A 27,527-nucleotide genomic window follows, 5' to 3' on the forward strand; every position below is an offset into this window, starting at 1 on the left:
TTTCGATCTCCTGACCTTATGATCTGCTCACCTAGGCCTCCCAAAGGGCTGGGGCATGAGCCACTGCACCCGACAGTATTTTCTGTATAAGAAAAATTAACATATACAAAATATTACTTTAGGACAATGTATAAGGAGATAATCTATGTATGAAAGAAATTGTGAGTGAAAGACAAAAATAAAAGTACCTCACAGAAAATGCTATCTTAAGATTTTATTTATGCAAATATTCAGGACCATATGCTGAACCTTAGAGTTTGGCATGTAAATATCTCATCTTCTAATCGCCCAGGGGATCTTGTCTAGATTTGCGAGATTATTAAAAGTTATTTCCAATAACCGAGACCATTTAGTCTTTAAAGCCAAGTAGAGTTAAAAAAAAAAAAAAAAAGATACCCCAAGTAGAAATAGGTCAATTACATTATTAAAACCTATGGGCTTGTTATATTATTAATTCTCCTTAAGGTCAATTATGTCAGTATGCATTTGTATTACCTTGAGAATAAAATTTATATCATTTTGGGTTAGAAATCTTATTCTTTCTAAGGCCCAGCTGGCCATTTGCAATCTTACTCATTGGCAGCTTTCCAAAGAAGATCCAACATGCTCCGAGAGAAGTCTTCCCTTACAAATGCAAATAAACTTTAAAGCAACGTTGCCAATACACATGAAATGCTCAAACCTCTTAACAAGGCTCCCCATTGCTCTTAAAGTTTAAAACTTTTTTTTTTTTTTTTTTTTTTTGAGACGGAGTTTCGCTCTTGTTAACCCAGGCTGGAGTGCAATGGCACGATCTCGGCTCACCGCAACCTCCGCCTCCTGGGTTCAGGCAATTCTCCTGCCTCAGCCTCCTGAGTAGCTGGGATTACAGGCACACGCCACCATGCCCAGCTAATTTTTTGTATTTTTAGTAGAGACGGGGTTTCACCATGTTGACCAGGCTGGTCTCGATCTCTTGACCTCGTGATCCACCCGCCTCGGCCTCCCAAAGTGCTGGGATTACAGGCTTGAGCCACTGCGCCCGGCCAAAGTTTAAAACTTTTAAAATGATATATCAGGTCCTCTGGGATCCACTTCCTTCTTGTTCCCCTGGTCACATCTCTTGTGATTCCCCAGCCTCTCAGTACACTCAGATCAAACTGGGTTTATTTCGGTCACTTAAACATGTCCCACTTTCTTGTCTCTGCACCTCTGTATGTGCAATTTCCTATGCCTAAAACATCCTGCCCCTTCTTCGGGCCATCTCTTACTCAAATTTAAGATCTGGGCTGAGACATCCCACTTCTTGCAGGAACTACATGGTACCACTTTTTAGAAGGATGGTTATACAAATCACCTTTCCACTTAGATAGGGGATAGAGACTGAGTGTCTCCTTCCCCATGGCATCACCTGGTCCTAATGTAAAGAAGTATAGAAAGTGTACATTGAAAATGCAATGATCAGTTATCAGTGCAGTTTCTTTTAAAATATTATGCTATTTTCAGAAGATGAATGTGATTCTTCCCTCACTATGATACGTGGGAAAGAGAGGAATTTGAAATTGAAAGATTTCTTGTCCTTGGATATTGAGTTAACTGTTAAAGTGATCTGTAATTGATTTCACAACTTCCTCAACTCTCCGTTTCTTCAGTTGTAAATGGAGCCAATAAAGATATATATATATATATATATATATATATATATATATATATTTTTTTTTTTTTTTTTTGAGACGGAGTTTTGCTCTTGTTATTCAGGCTGGAGTGCAATGGTGTGATCTCGGGTCACTGCAACCTCCGCCTCCTGGGTTCAGGCAATTCTCCTGCCTCAGCCTCCTGAGTAGCTAGGACTACAGATGTGCACCACCATGTCCAGCTAATTTTTGTATTTTTGTTAGAGACGGAGTTTCACCATGTTGACCAGGATGGTCTTGATCTCTTGACCTCATGATCCACCCACCCCGGCCTCCCAAAGTGCTGGAATTATAGGCACGAGCCACCGCACCTGGCCAAAGATATTCTTCATCACTTTCTTAGATTAACTTCAGGAACAAATTAACTCATGCTTATGAAAGCATTTTTTAAAACGAGAAAGTGCCATGTGTATGTCAGTTATTTTATTGACCATATTTTCAGTGGAAATCTCATTTCCCAGTGGTGGTAGTTGGATTGTCAGTTTTCTAAGGCTCTACCATCACCTCTCCACAAGAAACACCAAATGGATGGACAAACTAAGTTGAAATAGCATTCTTGCTCCGCAAGTACGTTGTCATACATCCTGAACACCTAATTCCAAATATGTTTCTGCTCCTCTTATAATGAAATTGGAGGGACATCACCACCTTTATGGTCAAAATTCTTATAGCTACAAGCATGTAGTAAATAAAACCCATCCCAAAGAGATTAGCTTAAAATTAAATCGGCCAAATCTATGAGGAAAAATTTTTAGTCACTTTATTCGATCATTGGATATCACTGAAGTGAAGTTTTGAATTATGAAGAAAACATAATTTGGCAAAGCGTTACCACCAAGATCAGCAGAAGAAAGGCTGTTTTTTAAATAGATTTTTTTAAAGGGTTATCTGTAGAAAAATCTCTGCTTAGGAAATGGTGTCATTTGGTAATTAAAACCTGGGGTATCTCCAAAAGCATACCTTCAAAATGGTCTACTCTCTTGCCTGTCAAATGCTGTCTTTTAAATAAGGTGTGTTGGGCTCACTGATTTGCATGCATTCTTCTGGTTTCTGTCATCTGAAAGTCGTGTCTTACAACTTGGAATGCTTATGTGCTTTGACAGCTCCCATCTGCTGTGGAGATGTCTAAGTGCCCCAAGCCTAGTTGGCAGAACTCAGTTAAATCCTTGTTTTTACATGATAGAATTTAAATTATTTATAGTAATATATCTCATTGATTATTAGATACATTTTTTTTGATGACACAAGAATGTCCTGTCAACATTATCCAGTTTATAAATAAATGCAAAGTAAAATGACACACACTTCTTATTAACATAAACGTTCTGATATTGTGATCATAATTAGTTGATCTGTGGCCCTTTCATTAGTTATTTATTTATTCACCTTCATTTTCCACTTCATTTTAGAAAGGATTTGTCATGTTGTCATTTCATTAAGAGAAGTACAAGGGCAACCGTATCAGAAATGTCAAGTATTCAGAAATTGTTAACCTTGAAGAAATTACCCTTAGAACTCTACAGAGCTAAAACTTAAACTATGACAAGCAGGCTTTCTACAAGAAAGGAGCTAGGGAAGAGGTAAGTTGGGAATGCCAACCCTATCAAGAAGGCTGGCCCACATGTCATGGGTACCAGCTCTTTATGTTCAGGTTATGGGTATTTAAGCTCTATGTATCACTTTACGTATTACACTTCACTTACTTGGGATCCGACTGTGTGACAGTTATTAGCCGTAGCATTGGGAAAAAATAGAAAATATAGAGAAGGTACCTCTTCTTACAGTGTTTACATACTAATGGGACAAATCAGACAATACATATGCTCCAAAGCTTTTTTAATTGCTCTCTGCAGAAAATAGAGAGAGCTAGCTGTGGCTGAGAACTATGGAGATCAAGCAGAGAGACAGTCTCCCACATAAATCTCTAGTTTCTCTGTTCTTTGCTGTAAAATAACCTTTCAAATTAGAATGTGATGTTGTAATGTCATGTAAACAATGGACACTGCACCTCTGATGTAATAGTTTTAGGTCCCACTCTTTTTCTAGTGTAAAATTATCATGTTTCTTAATTGTAAGGTTGCCTCGTGAAAATTTTTCTTTTCAACTTCATTTACTAGTTTTTGTAAGAACAAAGTAACGCTGTGTAGTATTTATTAAAATACTATTATGTTAAGCGTGAGGTATGTCATTTAATCTTCACATATTATGAAGTAGGTAGATATTATTTCTAATCATTTGTGCAAATATATGCAAATAGTAGAATTCACAAAGCTTAAGTCTACAACTTACAACATTTTACAAAATGAATATACCTATGTAATTCCACCAGATAACATTATCTATTCCTAGATAATGCTGGTGAGCCCCTTCCAGATCTCGCCCTGTACTGAATCTAGTCATTGCCTCCCCCCAAAGGCAATCACTTTTCTGAATTTTACAATTGATGAATGAAATTCCTATAAATACGTATTATTTTGTGTTAGGCTTCTTTTTCTCAGTAGTATGTCTTGGGATTCGTTCATGTTGCTGCACGAAACAGAAGCTTGCTCCTTTTCACTGATATGTATTGTAATGTGTGTCTATGTCCTGGTGGATTTATTCTTTTTTCTGTTGATAGACATTTGGGTTGTTTCCAGTTTTTGGCTATGATGGATAAAAAGCTATCAACGTTCTTGTTTGTGCATTTTTGTGCACATAGGTACTTGTTTCTAAGGATGAATATTTAGGAATGTAGCTGCTGATTTATAGGGCATGTATAGGTTCCACTTTAGCAGGTATTGACAAAAATTTTCTCAGTTGAGATTTCATCAGAAACCTCAATCCACTATAAATCATATATGATAAGGGATTTATTACCATGATTCAACTTTACTCAATTGTGGAAACTGGTGGAGCTGTCTATTGAGGATGTCGCCCCTCTGTCTAGTATCAAAACTGAAATTATTCTATATCAGCCAGACAAGAAGTCAGGAGGAAATGTTGATTTTAAAAGAGAGCAATGAGAAACGGGAACTCACAAGGCAAAACTAGAATGCTTGAGGAAAACTGAAACCCTTAAGAAAATTCTAACTCTAAATGGCTTTTGTCACTTGCCACCACCAACATTGACGCTGTGGGTCATCTGCAGGAGAAGCTGTTGTTCTTTGCTATGGGGCTGCCGTGTATTTGGCGTAAGGCTTGTAGAAACAAGGAGATTAAGTGATAGCTGATGAGCTGCTGGTAAGCCCCCTTTTAGATCTCCCTTAGAATGTCTTTTCCAACCAGGGCTAACAAGGAATCACATGGAGAAAGAACTATGAAATGTAGTTCTAGATAATTTGTGTAGACAAAGGAAATATCCACTACATTCCAGCTCTCTTTCAACTATCCATATTTCTTAAAAAGAGAAGGAAAATTATATTTCTACCTAACATAATGCAATTATCTCTCATATAACCCCAAATATGCTATCTTCTCTTCAAAAGAGAACATAAAATACTTGAATCTATTTTTAGATTATAGTATTTACCCCTTTAGCTAAGTCAAACTCTCATTTTTTAACTTCTGTATTTACATTAAGTTCTATGAGTATATATTATATTAGGTGGTAGAGAATTGGGAGGGAAAAATGATTAATATAAATAAAAATATAGTCATATCAAAATAAAAAAATAATATCTTTAGCTACTCTAGTCCTCATTTCTACAACTAGCCACACAGTTGGAGTCAGTATCGTTCTTTTTAAAATGGTAATTGTTAATTATAATTTGTATACACTTATGGGATAAAAGCGATGTTATGATTCATGAATGCAATGTAAATAATTAAATCAAGCTAGTTCACATTTATTACCTCGAATACTTAAATTTTTTGAAGATTTTTGAAATTTACTTCCTTAGCCATTTTGAAATGTACAATGTTATTATCTATATTTACCGTACTGTGCAATAGAACTATAAAAAAAACCTATATTCCTCCTGTTTGAGATTGGGTACCCTTTGATCATCATTGCTTCACTGTCCCCAGCCACCAGTCTCTGTAACCCCATCATGCTACTCTTTGCTCCTATAAGTTTGATTGTTTTAGATCCTACATAATGTGAGGACCTGCAGTGTTTGTCTTTCTGTGCCTGCTTATGTTAGCATAATGTTCTCCAAATTCATCCATGTTGTTGAAAGTGACAAAATTTATTTCCTTTTGAAGACTGGTTAATATTCCATTGTTTATATGCACTGCCTTTTCTTTTATTTGCCCATTTGTTGACGGACACTTTCATTGATTCCATAACTTGGCTATTGTGGACAGTGCTGCCTTGAACATGAGAGTCGAACATCTGGTCGACAAACAGATTTCAAATATTTTGGATAAATATCCAGAAGTGAGATTGTTGGATCTTCTGGTAGTTCTATTTTTAGTTTTCTGTGGAATCTCCACACAGTTTTTCATAGTGGCTGTATCACTTTATGTTCCCATCAATAGCATAGTAGAGTTCCCTTTCCTCGTGTCCTCATCAATGCTTGTTATCTTTCGTCTTTTTGGTAATAGCCATCTGACAGCTGTGAGATGATATTTCACTGTCATCTTCACTTGCATTTCCCTAATGATTTGCAGTGTTGAGTGCTTTTTCATATATCCATTCATCATTTGTATGTTTTCTTTTGAGAAATATTCAGGTCCCTTGTCTGTTTTTCAATTGAGTTTTTTTGTTTCCTTGCTGTTGAGTTGTTTGAGCACCTTATATATTTCAGATATACATTCCTTATTAAACCTATGGTTTACCATAATTTTACCTCATTCCACAGGTTGTCTCTTTGTGTTGTTGTTTTCTTTGCTGTGCAGAAGCTTTATAGCTTAATATAATCCCATTTGGGTCTATTTTTGTTTTTGTTGCCTGCACTTCTGAAGTCAAATAAAAAAAATAATTATCTAGAGCGGTGTTGTGTAGTTTCACCCCTATGTTTTCTTCTAGTAGTTTTTGGTCTTGTATCTAAGTCTTTAACTGCTTTTGAGTTGATTTTTGTATAGAATGTGAGATAAGGACCCAATTTCATTCTTCTATCTGTGAGTATTCAGTTTTCTCAGTGTCAATCTCATAATTATTTTTCTCCTAAGAAAGAACTCAGCTGGTTGTTAATTCCTTTCCTGGTATGATTAGTCAGATATTTATTCCTGAAGGATCTGGGTGACGTAACTTCTACCTATGTTGGGTATCATTTTCCATTTATTTTAATGACAGGAATTAGGACTACTAAGAGGCACCCAAAGAATATTTTGCATTTCAGTATACTCCCTTATCCTTATTGCATAGTAGTACAATTTCTCCTTGATAATCAGGAATAATTCTTCCAGGCAGTCTAGTAACTGTTGAATATTGTCATAGAAGCTGAAAATGGACAGTTATCAATTTCAACTTCTAGTATGATAGAAACATTACAATACCCTGGTTGAAGTATTAATCTTTTAAAACTGTAGATTTTGAGATAATAATAAAATATAGTAGTCACTAGTTATATATGGCTATTTATATTAAATTAAATTATTTTTAATTAAATAAATTTAAAATTATATTATCTCAGTTGAAGTAGCCATCTTTTAAGAGTTCCTTTGGATATATACCCAGTAATGGGATTGCTGGGTCAAATGGGATTTCTATTTTTAGGTTATTGAGGAATTGCCACACTGTCTTCCACAATGGTTGAATTAATTTACACTCCCTCTTCACATGTACCCCCAAACCTAAAATGCAATTAAAAAAAAAAGAAAAAAAAAGTTATATAACCACATATAGCTAGTGGCTACTGTGTTGAATTACACAAATGTGGAACAGTGTTATCTGGTCTAGAGACTACCAGAATCCAAAGTTTTGTTAACAAGCAACATTTTTACTAGGGGAGTATCAGGGCTAATAGTTAGAAGAGTTCCTCTCATTTCCAACTATGATGATCCTTGGACCCATGAATTTTGGCTATGGGGAAACGGCACTATATATGGGTTGCTGAATTACAGCATATACTGCATCCTAGAGGACATTATCTCAGCCTCATAAGGTGTTCTTACCCAATTGGTACCATGACTGAGTCTTCTAAAAGCTATTGCACCATGCTATCATACCACTGCTTCAGGATGATGGGAAACATTGGAAGATCAGTGAATTGCATAAATACAAGACTGTATTTATTTGGTCAGAAGCAAAGCTATATGGCATATCATGATGGTGAATAATATGGAAGTTGCTCTTTGGTAAGTGTTCAGATGAAGAACAAATACTGTCATAGTCTGTGCCCAGTTACAGAACCAATTTTCCTGTTATGTTTCTTCCAAGTCCCTGTCCATTTATCTCATCTATTAGCCACTGTCCATTAAGTGGTGTAGATTCACACCTGTGGCCAGAAGCCATGGTTTTGGCAGAAGCATTATAGGCAAATAAGGTAGATTCATATTCAGAGTATCATTCCAGTGGGAAAAAAACGTTACATCTTGCATTATGAAAGGTCTCACAGGAGTGTCCAAGGGAGATAATACAGCCATGGGTTCTTAGTTTCTGTTTCTGGTTGGGCCAATAAAGCCCCTTCTTCATGCTTCTTTTCTCCATATCACTAGAGGCAGAAACTAAAGTCTATGGCTTCAAACTGCTAAAAGCAGAACAAAACAAAACAGAACAACAACAAGAACAAAATAAGGCAACTTGGACAAGCTTGGATGCAATCAACCTGCGCCAGGTTGCTCAACAAGCTCCTTGGTGAATGGTACAATACTGGGGGCTCAACGTTTGTCTCTGCTAATGGCAGGTTAGCAATGGCTTTAGCCAAATGGGCCTTTGTGAGTGATGGTTTATGTTTTTGAACCCAAGATGCAACTCTAGCCCTAAAACATCACCACTTAGTTCATGAAGCTCATTCATGACAAGGACAGAAGTGTCTGATTTACCTTCAGAGAATGGGGCATTTTGTCTAGATGAATATTAAAATTCTCTTGTTTGAGGTTGTTGTTTGGTAAGTGTTCAGATGAAGAGCAAATACTGTCATAGTCTGTACCCAGTTAAAGAACTAATTTTCCAATTATGTTTCTTCCAAGTCCCTGGCCACTTACCTAGTCTTTTAGCCACTGTCCATTAAGTGTTGTAGATTCACAACTCTGGCTATGTCTTTCTTCTTCCAAGCAAAGCAAACAGTCAGATTCACTGTTCAAAGTTTTGTCCATTGGAGGCCTTCCCTTCACCTTTGTCCTCCAAGGCCACACCAAATAAGTCTGTAAGGTGCTCCCACCTTTAAATGCAGCCACATTATTTTAGTCAACCAGCTCTAGGGAAATCTCCATGTAGCCAAGAGGACAGGTTGAGAAAGAGGAAGTGTTGGATCAGGAATATGGCCTGTGAGCCACTTGCTCATGCAACTTACATTTGCCTTTAGGATGTGACTGAGCTGAATCTCCTAGATGCCATTTGAATATGAAGTGCTTCTGTGTTGCCCAACTTTTTGGTTTGATAGTTGGACAGCAACCAGTTTATGATAGGCACCTAAGGCCATGTGGTAATTTAGTAGGCTATGATAAAACACCATCATTTGCTTGGCCCCAGAAAAAAATGGAAGTTATTTCTCAAAACTATAATAATTGTTTGCAAAGGATGATATAGCTGTGATCCAAAATTTTAAGTGTTTGTACTGTGAGCCTCCTAGAGTGTTTCGTCAAAATTTCCATGAAGCAGCCTATCTGTCACAGACCTGTCAAGCATCATGATGATATGAAGGGTCATCTGGTCCAACTATTAGGACAGCTGAAGAATTATTATTATTATTAATTTTACCTTGGCCACACTCAAAATTAGTAGATTATCAAGTTACTTAATGAGTTGGTCAGAATAGCATGCCCAAGTGAGGTTTATGATTCTGCAAACTCTAAAGTGGCACACTAGGCATTTTGGTCCATTTTTAGTTATAAAAAGGAGCAGATGAAGCAACCAATCTTTCACTTTGAGAATATCACACCATGCCTCTGTGCCCCTAGAAATGTTACTGAGGTGACAGATACCTAAATTTCTATAGGATTTCTTTCTTTTTTTCTTCCTAAAAAAAGGACATAAATGCATATATCTTTGGAAGGTGCATAAAGCAGTTGTTACTTTCTGCTTGTCTGATCTAATCAGTGAATCATAAGTGTAATGGATTATCAGAGTAATGACATCCAGTAGAATGAAGATGCCATAGAAGTCCCTGTGGAGTAGATTACGGTGTAGGACTGGAGGTTTAATATGATACTGGCTCTGTTAGGGAAAAGCAAATCGTTTCTGAAGTTCTTTTTTTTTTTTGAGACGGAGTTTCGCTCTTGTTACCCAGGCTGGAGTGCAATGGCGCGATCTCGGCTCACCGCAACCTCCGCCTCCTGGGTTCAGGCAATTCTCCTGCCACAGCCTCCCGAGTAGCTGGGATTACAGGCACACGCCACCATGCCCAGCTGATTTTTTGTATTTTTAGTAGAGACGGGGTTTCACCATGTCGACCAGGATGGTCTCGAACTCTCAACCTCGTGATCCACCCACCTCGGCCTCCCAAAGTGCTGGGATTACAGACTTGAGCCACCGTCTGAAGTTCTTTACGCACACACACACACACACACACACACACACACACACACACACAAGAGAGCACAGAGAGAGACAGAGAAAGAGAGATAGATGCATTTTCAGATTGCAGATGCCAGGAGGTGTGTTGATTTGTTCCAGTAATGAGACTACAACTGGGCCAGCAATTGCAATGGATTTTACCACCTGATTCAGTTTACAAAAACGTATTGCCACTTTCAAAGTCCCATCTTTCTTTTGCACAGGCCAAAATAATAGGTGTGTTGAATGCAGATGTGGTAGTGTCAGCATACTGCACTCTTTACAACGTCTTGGTGGCTCTTATCCTCAAAATCCCTTAAAAATATGCTATTTGCTTTGGGTTTAGTATTTTGGTAGGTAGAGGCAGTTTCACAGGCTTTCATCTGGACTTTTGTGCTGTATTTGCCATGGAGATGTTCATGTACTCAGTTCATGCCTCTAAGAAGCTGACAGGGGAGACTCAGTGGGAGCAGAAAGAGTTGAAGGTCTGATTATGCCCCAGGCCAACCAGGAGGGCTGGTAGATTAGTGACAACTTACCTTAGCTGCCCCAGTGTCTGGTGTAACAAGCTGGCTTGAGGGTATAAGATATATGAATATTGCTTTACTTTCCTATCCAAATACAACCTCATCATCATGAAGATGGGTTTGTATTTTCTCTTACAGAAGGCTTATTATTTATCATTCAGATTTAGCTCTACAGTCTATCTGGAGTGGATTTTTATATGTGGCTTAAGATGGTGACTGAAATGCATACTTTTCCTATATTGATACTGTTAGTCCATTTTTGTTGCTATGAAGGATTACCTGAGAGTGGGTAATTTATAAAGAAAAAAAAGAGCTTTATTTAATTTATGGTTCTGCAGGCTACATATGAAACATAATGCTGACATCTGCATTTGGAGAGGGCCTCAGGAAGCTTACATTCGTGACAGAAGGCAAACGGGAGTCAGCAGGTCACATGGTGAGAGAAGAAGCAAGAGAGAGAAAGAGAGGGAGGTGCCAGTTCCTGTTTAAATAACCAGATGTTGTGTGAACTCATTCTATAGGGAAGGCACCAAGCCATTCATGATGGATCCCTCCACTCATGATCCAAACACCTCTCACCAAGCCCTACCTCCAGCACTGGGAATCACATTTTAACATGAGATTTGGAGAGGATAAATATCCAGACTATTAATATATAAGATACCGATTTAATTCAGCATCATTTTCTAAAAAGGACATCCTTTCCTCCATTTTGCAGTAGGATCTTTGCATAAAACAGGTGAATGACTGTATAGAGATTGGAATATATCATAATTATTGTACTTTAATAATATGTGTGTTTTTTTTTTTTTTTTTGGCCATGGAGTCTCACTCTGTCACCCAGGCTGGAGTGCAGTGGCACTATCTTGGCTCATGGCAACTTCTACTTCCTGGGTTCAAGTGATTCTCCTGCCTCAGCCTCCTGTGTAGCTGGGACTACAGGCATGCATTACCACACCTGGCTACTTCTTTTTTTTTTTTTTTTTGGTAGAAATGGGGTTTCATCATGTTGAGAAGGCTGATTTCAAGTTCCTGATCTCAAATGATCCTCCCTCCTTGGCATCACAAAGTGCTGGAATTACAGGTGTGAGTCACTATGCCGAGCCAGTAATGTCTTGATGTCCTGTAGTGCAAATTCTCCAAAATATTTGACTTCACAATTTTAATCTTTTGTTCTTTCATATATGTTTTAGAATTCACTTGTCAATCATCACCACAACTTCTGTTGAAATTTTGATTGGGGTATATTGAATCTGTAAAACAGCTTGTAGAGAATCAACATTTTTACAATATGTTATCTTCTGATCTATGGGTATAATGTATTCCTCTATATATTTAAGTTTTCTAATTTCTCTCAATAGAATATTGCAGTTTTCTGTCATATCCATGTCCTTAGTTAGATCTAGTCATAGGTATTCGATGTTTCTGTGGTGCTATTGTAAACATATCTTTTTAAAAAATTGTATCTCAATTGTTTTATTACTATGTAGAAACTTTTAAAATAGATATTTCATCTTGTAACTTTCTGTATTTAAATATCAATACAGTCTATTGAATCGTTTATTTACTCAATTATTTCATATAAAAATAATGACCCTATAATTCCTATCTTTCCAATTCTTATAACTTTTATTTTTAAAAAATCCCCAGCTGGGCCTGGTGGCTCATACCTGCAATCCCAGCACTTTGGGAGGCCTGAGGTCGGGAGTTCAAAACCAGCCTGAACAACATGGAGAAACCCCATCTCTACTATACATACAAAACTAGAAGGGCATGGTGGCACATGCCTGTAATCTCAGCTACTTGGGAGGCTGAGGCAGGAGAATTGCTTGAATCCAGGAGGTTGCAGTGAGCCGAGATCACACCATTGCACTCCAGCCTGGGCAACAAGAGCAAAACTTTGTCTCAAATTTAAAAAAAAAAGAAAAAAAAAGAAAACACCTTTTCCTGTGTTCTAGAATCTCCAGCACAATGCTGACTAATTATAAGAATAATAAACAGTTTTGTCTTATCTGTATGTTAGCTAGGATTTGTTTCTAGAATCTCTTTATTAGGTTAAGAAAACTCTGCCTTTCTATTTCTTGTTGCTAGGTTTTTAAATTAATAGAGGTTGATTTATTTAAAAAATATGGAGATAATCATATGATTTTTCTTTATTTTTCTGATAATATGGGTAAATCACAGGAATCAAGTTTTTAATATTAGCTGACTGCATTTCTTGAATAAATGCAATTTTTAAAATACATTATTTTGAATTCAACTGCTTTAATTTACTTTGGTATGTACATATTGTTACATTTATACTGATGAGAGAGATTACTGTTAGTTTCTTTTATGATCCATAGACTTCAGATTTGGAAATTAAGGTATAGAGACTTTAAATAATTAACCAAAGCCAGACAGTTACTTACTTCCCTGCTTAAAGTAAGGAAGTCTGATTCAAGAATATATTTTCATAAAATTAAATTAATAAATGGCATTTGTGGATTACAGTGTTTTCAGAAAACTGAATAAAAAAAGATCCTGCTGTTCCATGATATCCCCTATAATCAAGATTATAAAATTGTATTTGTCTACAAATCATGCCATTTTGGCAAGTTTTATTTTTTTCCATGCAACGGTAATGTGTTTTCATCTCAGCTTATAAGGCCCTAAATAACCTCTCTTCTTCTTCCACATTCACACACACTAGTCTTCAGCCACACTGCCCACTTACTGGTTTCTGAAAATACCAAGGCTAACCACATTCTCTGTCAAAGTCATTGTACGTGCTATTCCCTCTGCTTAGAAATGTCTCCCTCTAAACATCTGCCAGCCTTAGTGCCTCACTACTTTCACTGCTCTAAAGAAATGCTTTCTTGTCGGACAGGACCCCTGGAGCCATGCTGCTATCCTCTATGCAAGTGACTATCATGGAAGCTTAGAGCCACACTCCCTCCTTCCTGTTCTCCCATAAACTTTTCACTTATTCCCTTGTATCTTACCTCTTACAGCCAGATATTTTAAATCCATTTCTCTAAGATCTCCAAAAGAACGTAAATTCCTTTAAAAGAAAGAGCTTTATTCTGAATCCTGCTCTATGTCTAAAATCCAGATGAGTACCTAACAAGATTTTTTTTTGTGTTACAAATATTTGTTCTATGAATGAACAAAGAAATGAATTAATAAATTTACAAGTGTCAAAAGTTACCTAATTTATCAGAAATTCTTGCTAATTATTATTTTTTTCCTGTGAATCTAACCTGCTTTCCCCTCCTGTGAATCTAACCCTGAAGAAAGACAAGCTTGGTGCCTTCATCATTATCTTCTCTTTATAGCAATCACTGCAGAAGGTGTTGATAGATATTTAACACATCTTTGAGATGCATCCTGGCTGTGCCCAAGGTAACTTGGAGGTGGCAGCATTAATCATTTGCCATATGATAAGCTTCTGTTGTTTGCTTGTGGTGCAGGGAGTTCATAATGCCCACTTTATATGCAATATGCTTGAAAAATGAAAGATTATTGTTGATATTATAGTAAGATATGTAATATCATATGTAATTCATTTCCCTCAATGTATGCCCTTTAGCTATATTCAACCCTGTCCTTCACACCCAGTCCTCAGATAAATGTAAATGTGGGATTCTGTATATAAACGGTGCATTTATTTACCAAATTGATTTCTGGGGCCAAAGAAATAATTGTAATTTATGAGATACACCTGTGATAGTCATGAATGTTAAACAGTGTAGATAGGCTGAGTGGCACTGACTTTGATTTTTAATTATAGGTCAACTCAGCTTCCCAGCTTAATTCCATTGTGTGAAACATTCCCTTTCTTTCTTTCAACTGAAAGCTAAAGGTGCAATGAACTAACCTTTGAATGTTAATCTGAATGCCAGCAGCTAGATGTGCAACTCTGGGCAACTATTCAGCCTCCTGGGACCTGAGTTTTTTGGCTTAGCCCATAGGATTTCTTAGTGTCCATCCTTACACCTACAAAATGCAAAGATTCTATATGTCATCATTTTTAAAGGGAACTGGTTTGGGGCTACAACCTAGATGAGAAGAAGTGTTTTAGTTATATTCTATACACAGCTTTCTGATAAAGACAGAGTGAAAAGGAAAGGGAGGAAAAGAGAGTGACTGTCCTAAGTCATATCTTAAAAAATATATATACAACCCAAGTTTTTAAAAAGTGCAACTCCAGTTTTCCAGATCTTTGCCTGCTGACCTAGAATCTCACTGTTTTCATGCAGGTGTTTCTAAATTCCCCACCGTACTGTGCTTGAGGATCGAAAAGAGAAATGGGCGAGATTCAAGCAAAGAGGTTTTGGTGATGTCAATGGAAAGAGTAAAGGCTTAATTGGCTGAGGCAGCACACTGTGATGATGTAGAAGAGCCTAAAGAATGGGACTTGAAGGGGAAGACGGGATAGTATCAGACCAGAAAGGAAGGCAGGAGCTAGATCAAGCAAGAGTCTGTAGGACAGCTCTTTTAGCTTGTATTTATAATCCTTCTGTTCAGTCTATGTGAGGTTGATGTGGAAGGAACATTCAAGTGCCAGATATAATATACTTAGGATTGATCCTTCTCCCGCTGCCAAGAGTTTCCTTGCTAGTTCAAATTCCTTCTAGGTGGTTCCTCCTTACCTAAATGTAAGAGGCCTCCCAGGACATCTTTTCATTGATTTGTTGGAGATCAGCCTTACTAACTTATTAGATCAGCCATGCTAACTTATTCGTGTGTCAGAATCACATTTTAGGTATTCGGTAATTTATCTTAGGCTATATCATAACATAATATAATCAAAACTTGTGATGCCTTCTGGTGTCTAAAATCATACATACTAAGTAGACATTGACATCTATTTGGAGATTAAAGATGTTTTGATAGGATTACTACTTGCCTTTCCCATCAAAACTGTGGTTTAGAATGGCTTCTTTGCTATCTCCTTACTGACCCATGAATTCTGGCCAATCTCACTGCTTAATCATAGACACGAAAATCGTGCCCCTCTTGAAATAGACCTCCTTCATACGACAGTCCAGTGCCAGTATGATGATTTTCAAACTCTTGGACAAATGGTGGCCATATGTTTTCAGAAGGGCTAACATAGTTGAAAGTTGATATTTAAAACAATGATTTAGAATCTTTTGTACAACCTTGAAAGTACACTGACTTCATGCAAACACATTGAAGGTGTACACTGATTTCCTATTAGGAAAGATGAGAAAATACCTTATCATATTACGTATATGTAGCAAGGCTGGTTAACAAGATCTAACAGAATATATGTTTCAGCCATAATGATGAAAACGAATTCTTGCATTGGGGAAACTTCCTCAAGTGAAACCAATAATTTTAATGGAAGGAACTCACTGTACTGCTAAAATTATGTTCCAGTGAAAAATGTTTACTCGTGGAAATGACGCTCTGTTTAGAAATGCTTACAAAGCTTGATGAGAAAGTAAAAGAGCCAATAAACTAAAGTGTAGTATTAATTTCTTTGTAAGGCATTTTATGTGGCTTAACTGTTTTGTGAATTGGTGTAAGGCTATTTGCTTTTGTTCCTTTGTTTTAAAGGGGAAAAATTCATTTGCTGATTCTTTTCCCCTTGTTGGGTTTGTTAAATGATTTTCAGGCCCATTATTTCAGGCCCTTTATTGGTAAGCTTTTATTGAGTTAATATTGCATTTATTTGTTTCAAAGAGTCAATCCTATGGTTATTTGAGATGAATTTGTGGACATCTAGGTTTTTCGAAAAAGAAGCTTTAATCGCAAAGTTGGAAATAAGATGTGTGGGAGTTAGTGATATTCACTTTGCTAACCCCATTATTTTGCAGAGAAACCCAATAAAAGGTCACTGACACTTACTTAATTTTGTTAACTAAGAGATATATCTAAGTAATTTTATAAGATCTCTCTCCCAGTACTTTGGGAGGCTGAGGTGGGCGGATCACCTGAGGTAGAGAGTTTGAGACCAGACTGACCAACACGGGTAGACCTCATCTTTACTAAAAATACAAAATTAGCTGGGCATGTTGGCGCATGCCTATAATCTCAGCTACTCAGGAGGCTGAGGCAGGAGAATTGCTTGAACTCAGGAGGTGGAAGTTACAGTTAGCTGGGATTGTGCCTCTGAACTCCAGCCTGGGCAACAAGAGTGAAACTGTCTCAAACAAACAAACAAACAAACAAACAACAACAACAACAATAAAACTCTCAGCACAGATTAATTGGAGATCTAAATACAAAATTCTGTCTTACCCCCGATGATAGCATGAATAATCACACATTGTTTGAACAAGTGTGTGAAAATTTCCCTTCATCTATGGAATAGCTTTTAAAAATTCTTCTATCAGTTAATTGCATTTATTTGCCCAGAATAGAAGAGTATACATTTATGTCAGGCTAATAAAAATCTGTTGAAATAAAATTTTCTTAGAGTTTGAGATATAATTTAAAACTTGAAACTCATAGGGAAAAAAGCATCATTTTTGATAGTCTTGACTCTTGGAAAGTTCAAGTGCACAGCCAAAGGCCAATGACATTAATAGTAGAAACAGAATTGCCTTAGGGAAGATTTGGAGGTGAAACAGTCATAAAAAGTGTTGGGAATGTGGGGTGCAGGTGGGGCTCCAGAAACAAGGATCTTTCCAGGAAAATCTGAAACCTCTAATGAAAATTCAGAGAAAATGGCCAGAGAAAGTTTCTTTTTCAGAAAGTAATGAGACAAAAGTCAACCTCCTCTTGTAACTTAAAGTTATGTGGCACTGTTACAGAGTTGAGTCATGATAATAACAACTACTCTCTTAAATCTAGGGCTTACTGTGTGTCAGGCACTTTGCATATTTTAGTTCATTTAGTCTTGACAATAATGTGCTGGGGTAGGTTTACTGTTATTATCCCTTTTTTAATAATGATGAAATTGATGTACAGAGAGAGTGAGTCTAATCACGTGGCCAAGATTAGCCATCAAGAGGGCAGAAGAGGTAGGATCTGAAGCCAGGACATCTGACTCCAGAGTCTGTGCTCTGTGCCACAGTTTTATGCAGGAACAGAAGTTGGTTTCTACTATTCTTGCTCTGGCTGGCTTGTAGCACTGCCTGGACTCATACTGACTCAGGAAGCTGGAAGAACAATTCCAGCTTAAGCTTCTAGGGGTTATTCTCTGGACCCTTCCACAAGGGTCAGGCCCTCTTACTGTTTCCTGTCCTGGTTGCAGGTGGTAGCAAACAGATTAGTTTTCTGAACCTTGTGAAGTGAGAGAGGAAGGGGAGATACAACTAACATTTGTTTGAAAGCAAAGCGTAAAGAAGCAGGGTTTATCAAGACAGACAGGATTTTTCAAATAAGAAACTTGGAAAAAAAAAAAAAAAGGAAAGAATCTTAGCATATATTTTACCCTAGCCTAGAATAATGCATAATCTCCATTCGAAATGCATAATCTACCTACACCGGGATTTCTTAACCTTGGCACTACTGACATATTGAAACATGATTTTTTTTGTTGTTGTGGGAGGCTGTTCTTGGCATTGTAGAATGTTGACCAACACTTCTGGCCTCTACTGACTGGATGCCAATAGCAGTTTGATATGGTAACTAAAAATGCCTCCAGACGTTCTGTTCCCGGGAGGTAAATTTTTCCTGGTTGAGAACCCCCCATATGTATAGTTGTGATATTCAACTTAGGCAGGATAAAAGGTTTCAATGACTTTAATTAATATGAGTAGAATGATATTAATTCCTGCATTTTTTTTTGAAAAATGAGAATTTTTCTTTCCTTCCTGATTAGAATTAATATTTATCTTTTAATTCATTAATTGATTGATAGTAATATGGTTAGTGGTCTACGAAAGTTTTTTTTTTTTTTTTTTTTTTTTTTTTTTAGGGTATTAAATACTGAAGCCAAAACAAACAGGAATGCTAAGATACTGACTTACTAAGAAATTTCAGAGAAGATTCAATGGAGATATTTATAATAGAAGATAGGAAGTTTTTCATATACAAAGATAGGGCTCCGATGGACATAGCAAAAAAAATATCAAAGTTGACATGTTAACTTTATCAGCTTTCTCAAAAGATTAGTATCATGGCATGTCAGAGTCAGAAGAATTGTTTGAGATCCTCTTTTTCAATTCTCTGACTTTAAAAAGAAGCAGGGGTATAGGAAACCCAGATAGGACTAGGGGGCAGCTCTGATACTCATTTTCACTAAACACTGTTTCTCTGAGGAATGCATGAAATCAAGAAGTCAGTTGTCCTGAAGAGCCTTCAGTTTCCACCTGTAGAAACAAGGCTTCCTTTTTTCTCTTCCCATTAATCATGTGGTTGGTTTCTCTTTCCCCAACTAAGTTTTGCTTTTTGTAGAGCAGAGGCTATCTGTATGTCCTTTCACTACCTAGCACAGTAATTTCAGTGTTTAAGAAAACAATATTCTATGCATTTTAAGAGTGGTACATTTCAAGCACTGTAGATTGATATAGAGATGGTTGCTAAGTGCCCAATGGTACTTGTGCTTTCCCAATATAGGGGAAAGTATTATTAGATACTATCATTTTATTTGATTGATTTTTCCATGCTTCAACGTGGACAGGGCTCTTTTCTCTCTTGCTCAATCTTGGTTCCCCAGGGCCTCACATGGTAATTGGCAAAGAGGAGGTCTTTAATAAATTTATTTGTCAAATGATGAAATAAAGCAGTAGATTTGCCAGGGTGGACACAGTGGAAATTTTCAAAATGAGTTCATATGCACCATAGATACGTGACAACCATTTGCCAAACAGGGCATGTAGCATAAGGTCTAGAAGTGGCAGGCTCCGCCAGTCAGACTTGGATGAGAAGGCTGGTTCTGCTAGCTGCCAGCTTTACGACCCTAATAAAGTTATTTAACTCCCCTAAATCTCAACTTCTGCATCTGTTAAATGGACAGAATAGTACTATTTATCAGGATTGTTATGAAAATTAAACGAAGCGATGTAGATATATGGATTTGAATAATGCTTGACACTTGGTGAGCAGTCGACAGTCATGAGCTGGGAGGGAAGGAGGCCCCTCTCCCATCTCATCTGGCTATTCTTGCCTACAGAGAAAGTTTTATGGGCCCAAACCCAGGTTTTTGGAAGGACTGTTATTCTGTAAATAGGAATGACACCAGGCAAGTCTCTCATCACTTCAAACGTCTGTGCTGTAAAGTGCCCTCTGCTTCCCTCCCTCCCTGCCCTAGGAGCTCCAGGGTCAGGGCATGGGCCCTAGGCCAGGCCCGCCGTCTTTATGTGATTCACTCTGTAACTGGACCCAGAACCTCACCCACAGGACAGCCATTCTGGAGTCATAGAAAGAGTAAGAAACAGCTCTGTGAAATTCAGCCTGAGTCCTGCAATTCTGCATGAGGAGCGGTATAGAGTGTTCAGTAACTCTCAACAAACTGGACTTCATTTTCCACTTGGCCATTTTTGTCCTTTGCCTGACGAACATTTAGAGAGAGTCCTAAGGAGTGAGGTAACAAGCCCCAGTCCTTTTATTATGATTAAAAGAAATGTCAGCCCGAGGATCCTATCCTTCATCTAAATAAATAAAAAATACATCACAATAACAGCAAGTTAAGGGAGGGAATATTTAAGTGAAGAAAATGGAACAAACTCTATATTTAGATGCTGCAAAGAAACACTAAGAAATGCTGACTGTATCATAGTCCACCCCCCATGCCCGCACCCACTGCCATCCACCTCATGCCAAATTGTATCATCTATGTACTTCTGAATGTTTCCCGCCGTGGTTTGTGACTTTGGGGTTGCATATAGAGTTTTTTAGGCATTCCAGACAGGATAATAAGAACATGAGGACTTGGGTGTTGTATGGAGGTGAAGCCGAAGCTGAGCCGACTAGAGGCTGGAGCGCCCCCTTGAGGAAAATGAAGGAAAGGAAGGCAGCACAGCCCGCTGAGGCCCCCCGCTGAGAAGGTGGGGGTTGATGGAGGAGGATGGGCAAAGGTGGCCGCAGAGAATGGCTATATTCTGATGACCACTGCAGTGCAGATCTGCATAGATTATTTTTAAAAAGTTATCCCTTCTTTTTCCCTCGAGCATGAAAACCTTTTATGTCTCTTGGATCACTTGTGGGCAAGACTCAAGAAGTTGACAAGTTTGAAGTTTACACCGGCCTTAAACATTAGAAGAAAGTATTCATTCATTCACTCAGTCATTCCCTTACTTGTTATTTGAGTAGACAGTGTGTTTCTCTTATGTTCCAGACAAGAAATGAGAAATATTCAGATGTACATCTGAATTGTGTCAAAGCTCTTACTGAAAATTCTAGGAATAAAATTTTTGGAAATATTCTAGCAATCCAGAGATGGTATATTAAAAATAACTGAACACTAGGATAAGTATATCCTAGTGCAAATAAGTAGGATAAGTATATCCTACTGCAAATGAAGCATGTAAGAAATATCAAAACGCTTCTTTGTTATTTTATTTTAGTGAATATTAGAAAAATACATATGAATGTCAGCATATTTTTACTGGTGTCTGGTATAGACTTTAGATCTTCAAGAATTATCTTTTAAAGAATAATAGTAGTTTTGTAAAGCTGTATACTCTAAATTTTGTTGTAACTGCTCTATCTTATAACAGAATGATAAAAATAAATGCAAGACTTTTTAGAGAAAATAATCTATCACCCACTCATAACTGGATGATAAATGATTTATTTTAGTTCATATTGTTGATTGGTTGTTTATGATAATTGCTTTTTGATTGGTTTGTGCAAATTGGAACTTGAAATTCCAAGGTGAGATTTATAACTCTAGGAAGATTTTTATTAAGGCCTGAACAACAAAAAATATATTTATAATGTGAATTTTAATTGAATTCCACTGGAAAAAAACAAGTTCATATTTCACAATTAAATGAAAGCCACTTAGGATTAAGAAATTCCTGTTGCTGAAATATTCTGAGTTCCTTAAAAAAGGTAAGCAATACTGGCTTGTTCTAGCACTACTGGCTCTAATAATCAAAATTACATATAAGTTCCAAAATAATAATACTGATAGCTTGCATTTATTTATCACTTAGGATGTGCCAACTTCTGTACCAAGCACGGGTCTGCTGGTTATTTTACTTAGTATTTACTACAGCCACATGAGACAAGTATCATTAATGTCACTTTACAATTGAGTTCCTGTAGCACAGAGAAGTTGAGTAATTTGTCCAAAGTCACACAGCTGGTGAGGAGTAAAGGTTGGATATTCCGGATCTCTTTGGTTCCTTAGCCCACTAGATTAACTAAGCTGGATGTCATTGTATGGAAATTACTTTCTTTAACATTGTTAGCTGACATTTGCATTAAAAAAGAGAAACATTCTTACTATAATTCTTGTTTGAATTCAGAACTTGAAGGATAAAATGGAGAGGAGAGTGGAGCCTGTCGCTTGGTGAAAATTATAAATGTCATCTCGATGGGACATGCCCTTTGATGGTTATTCTGTTCTGCCTCATGACCTTCCGCTCAGCTCTAAGAACTTACTAAGCTTGAAGAACAACACATCCTAACCATTCTGAGGATTTGAGAAAACTCCCCAATGTATGCCTTGTAAGGGGAAATTCCCAACTGAATCAAAATAAAATAAAATGGGAAAGACGAAAAATGAAAAAAAACGAAAGTTCAGCTCTGTTCTCCCATTCTGCTCAGCCCACTTTTTTCCCACCATCCCCATTTGGGAGACTTTTTCAACTTTCTCATGGTTTGAGCACAGATTTAGCTTTTTTGGGAAAACCATATTTGTCTTAGGCTAGAATATCTTTCATAAACTTCCCTGGCCTATTTATTGAGGAGAGCTTCTGTTTCTTATCACAATTTCTCCTTCCAAATTCACTATCGTGATAGCAACCATAGACTCCAAACTTTAATAATTAATACTCAGTAATAGGAACGTAGGCAAATTTATTATTTGTTTCTCTCACCCCAAAATGAAATTACTTTCTCTTTAAGATATTGGGTGAACACTAGGTAGTGTGGCTGTCTTTTCTGCATCTCATTCCTGAAAAATTCCACTGACAGAGATTAATTAGTTAGTATTGCGTTGAAAATAAATTCTTTTCCCTAGAAGCTCTCATCTAATGCCACAAAAATGACATTTTAGCCAGAGATTCCAAACTGAATTGAGTCCTCCTTTCTCACTGATCTTAAGCCAATCAGAGATGTTTGTAATATTTATCAATTTAAAATGACAGGCCAGACAAATGCCAGATTGATCAAATAGAGATGAAAATAGAAAATGGGGCTGCAAGACAGACTGGGAATTAAGATGAATGCTACAGAAATATGCTGTGGTTTTAGATGAAACATCAAATTTTTTCGTGGTATAACCCCAAGTATCAATTTATGAATAATATGTTATTTGGATAATACTTACATTTGAAAATATTTGGAATTCTTAATTTGATTTTTTTATACCCTGTGATTTTTTTTTTTATTTTCAGCTTTATTATGAATTTCTTTCTCACAGTCTTTCATCTGGAGTGGTAATCAACTTTCCCCAAAATTAGTGCTAAGTAGCCTTTGAAAATGATTCTCACAGTTCCCATGTTAAAATTATCTAAGCCTCTTACACTGTCCTCTCTCTTCCTACCCCTCATGCTAACTTGAATCTACTATGTCTTTGCAAGGGATCCCTTCGACATTCCGCATTCTGTTCTTGTTAATTTCTGGTACTCTACTAGTGAGGAGAATATTTGCCCTCACTTTTATTTGGGAGAAAAGAGAGATGAATTATTGTACTTTTGGGGGCTGAAACATTTTGATTACATAATTTCAAGACATTGTTTTTTGTTATGTCTTTCAATTTTCTCGAGAGTGGCAAAATTGTCAAAATGTTAGAAAAACATAGTATCTCTTCAAGAAAACACCAAGAACTGATATGAAATATTTGGCCATCTTTCTGTATTAAATAAAGCAACAAATATATATTAGCTTTCTCATTCTAGTCACGAGTAGAAGGTTTTTTTCTGGGATATTCAGAAATGTTAACCACTTCTATGCAGGAGATAAAAAAATATCCTTTCAAGTTTTAGAGGTTTAGCTTGAGCTATAGTTGTCATTTTGTTCTTGAGAGACCTATATCTTTATCACATTTGAGAAAACTGAAGAAAACAGATAGTGTAGATCTAAACTCTTGAAAATAGGCAGGTAAAGTCATGAATATGTGATGGGTTTTGAAGGATTCTGGAATGTTCTGATTCCTGCTTTTTTTCCCAAAACGCTCTACTCCTCCCTATACAGAAACATGTCTATATGGTGGGTTAACTCTGTTTTCTTCACTTGAGTTACCTTTTTTTAATGTATGGTTTTAAGTCCTGTTAAAACGCAAGAGCATTCTTTATCTTGTTTTGCAAAAACAAAAACCCACAACAATGAATGTATTTACTTTGCAGAGATAGCACCATGGTTACTGCAGAGTGTGACCATGATTAATAGCAACTTCAGGTGTTGCCTGGCCCAGATTTTCTTGCCTAGGAGGTAGCCTCATTAAAATGGAATGCAACTTCACCTTCTAAATGAAGAATCTGGGTGTTTTTCATAAAACAGTGGAAGGTTCAGGAAGAGGATTTAACCACTTGAAGTGCAGGTGCAGGTGATGGTGCCGCATTAGAGGTTCAAGGGCACAGAAGGAGGCAGACACTGAGTAGAAACAAACTTGCTTCACAATTTTGCCGAAAGCAGCTTTGGCAGAAGCCTTCAGTTATTGTCACCCAACTTGTTTATAGTTGCCGGCCCACATTTTAACCTCACCTCAACCTTCAAAATGCAGCAAAAAGACATGATTATAAATGAGAACACCTACCACTCAATAAAAAACTGTTAGGTCACAAGAATCCACAGTGATAAAATGCAATCATCCCAGATAGACTCAATTGTAAAAACTTCCTTATTTAAAACCTTGCCTCTTGGGTAAACTCTCTTCATTTCGTCTTTTGTAGGCAGGGCTTTTCTGCAAGAACATGAATATGAATAGTCAGTGTTCCTATTAAAAACAGATTCCTAAGGCGAGGAGGAGGAGGAGTTATTCATTCTTTGCCCACACCATTTGCATATTATTGGCAGGATATTTTAAGATTACATAAACAAATTATTGTTATGTCACTGAATTATATAACGTATTTTATATATATATATATATATATATACACACACACACACATATAAACACATATAAACACACATATGTGTATATATAATATACACAAATACACAGAAATGTGAAACAAGCTTTGGTTTTTTATTCACTTTAAAAACTAGTAATACATGACCTCTTATGGGCTTAAGATTATTGTTATTGTTCTCATTTGACAGAGGAATTACCTTGGATAACCTGTTCCCACATAGAGTTTTATGGTCGGCTTTCCAAATTGTACAAATTACTCTGAAGTGAAAGTCACAATGGAAAAGCTCCAGAATCACATTCTTGGCTCTGGAACATAATGCCTTGGTTGTCTGCCAACTTTCTTTTCTTCATTGTTCAGAAGAGTTTGTAAAAAATGTTTATATATGTCCACAGTGAGCACTAGCTCTACTGTGTTCTCCTTTAAATTTATTGTTGGCAGCTACCAAGATAATTTCGGAAGAAAAAGATCAGTATCAATTGAATAGTTCATTTATATCTAGGGGATCTCACAGTATCCTAAATATCATTTATATCTAGGGGATCTCACATTATTCTAAATACATGATTAATTTGCATCACATCTTAAAAGTGCGGTAAGAGAGCAAAAGCATGAAGCAAGACTTACAGGAACTTGCTGATAGAAAAAGATGCCACTGCCAAGTTGCATCTTTTATGATCTTACCAGGGTAAATATTTCAGTGCCTCAATAGTTTCATTACAAGCATCATCAAAAAAAATCATTTAGTATTCCATACACCACTCTGGGCATGTAAACACAGTGCTATATAAACAATGCAAGGAATATATATTCTAATGTTAATATAGCTATGGAAATTATAGTACAGTGAAATAGCATAAAATATGATTATGTAAAGTTTACTCAAGAATGCAAAAAATGTTTTACTGTTAGGAAAGCTGCTTATCTTCTTACATATCTCATCATATTAATAGGTTAAAGAAGAAAAATATGTAACTCAATAAAGAAATTTGATAAAATTATAAAACCATTTCCATTAAAACATATTAAAGTGGTTCTCTATTTTTCTTAATAGGATAAAACTAATAAAATTCAACTGACGTCTTATATCACACTAGAAGGATTATTATAAAATAATGAACAAAATGTGAATTCACTCTCGTCATTATTTTTCAACATAATTCTTCAAACCTCACCAGCCCACTAGAAAAGAATAAAAAAAGTAGCATAAGGACAGAAAAAAATAAGGCACCATTGTCAATATTTTATTTTTTGATTATATGTCTGTAGATCCCAAGATAATAACCACGTGGAGGGAGGAGTATTAGAACTACCCAGAGTTCAGCACAAATAAGCCATTTAAAAAATAATTTATAAAACTATTGATTTCTATTCTATTTTGACAATAATATTTTGAAATATATTGGAAACAAAATATTCTAAGAAGAGCAAGAAACGCATGACACCTTCATGAATAAAACTACCAAAGTTTTCTTGAAGTACATAAGACTTAAAATATGGACAGCTGGTTTTCCAAAGATGTCATTTTTATGAATGAATCTATGTTAAGTCAATCGTCATGAAAATCTAAAGATATTTTATTTATTTTCTAGAATGTGATCAAATGATTCTAAAGTTGATGTGGAAAAGAAAATATCTGATTATAGGAAAACATCTGAAAAATATGAATGTTGAAGGAAATTTTAAAATATATTGATAAGCCATGGTAATTAGAAAAGTCTGGTACCGAAATAAATATAAAGATACAGGGGAATTTAAATCCACTACTATGTTCCCTTAGTGCATACTAAACAGAAGCATCATTTCCTAGGCATGGATTTAATAACTTTATATCCATTACCCTGGCTCCATAAACAAGCAAAGTTCACTGAAAAATTTATAGTTCTTACTCCTACATTCAAAAATCTTTTTTTTTTTTTAATATGGATGAACAGGTTATATAAGAATGCAAAAATAATCACTTTTTAAAGTAAAAGGTGCTAATTCATTAGTTCTAATTTCCTATAAACACTTATGGATTTTGCTATTTACATGTTTCATAATTTTCACATATTTAAAAAGATATATATATATGTATTCAAAGAATGCATATTTAGAGACAAATTAGAGAATATAGATCTTTACCAATGCTAGACATAATTCTTCTTTTTCATCATTGGCAATCTGATGACTAAAATTAGTATCTCATCTTAAAGATGTTGTATTTAATTACTACTGGGTTTGAAATTTTGCCTTGTGTTTATGGGCTATACTTTCCTGTGTGGATTGAATATGTATATTTGTAGGGCATTTTTCTTTTTAATCTGGGTTTATGTTTTTACAAATTGATTTCTAAAAATATATTTTCATACTAAGGGTATCAGGCATTTATCTTTCAAACGTGTTGCAAATGATTCCCCGTATTGTCATTTGACTTTATAATGCATTTCATCACAGAGAAATTATATTTTGTGTGTTGTCAAACCTGTCGAGTTTTCCCTGAAAGCTGGAGCAATAGAAAATTCAGTGGAGGAAATAAATGCAGAGTATTGGTGACAATTAGGGAAGTGTATTATTCTCCCTGAAGTGTTAGATATTTTAGTAGTATTTCTTTTTACTACAG

The sequence above is a fragment of the Saimiri boliviensis genome, chromosome 5 (genome assembly GCF_048565385.1).
Source record: "Saimiri boliviensis isolate mSaiBol1 chromosome 5, mSaiBol1.pri, whole genome shotgun sequence".
In the NCBI taxonomy this organism is placed as follows: Eukaryota; Metazoa; Chordata; class Mammalia; order Primates; family Cebidae; genus Saimiri; species Saimiri boliviensis.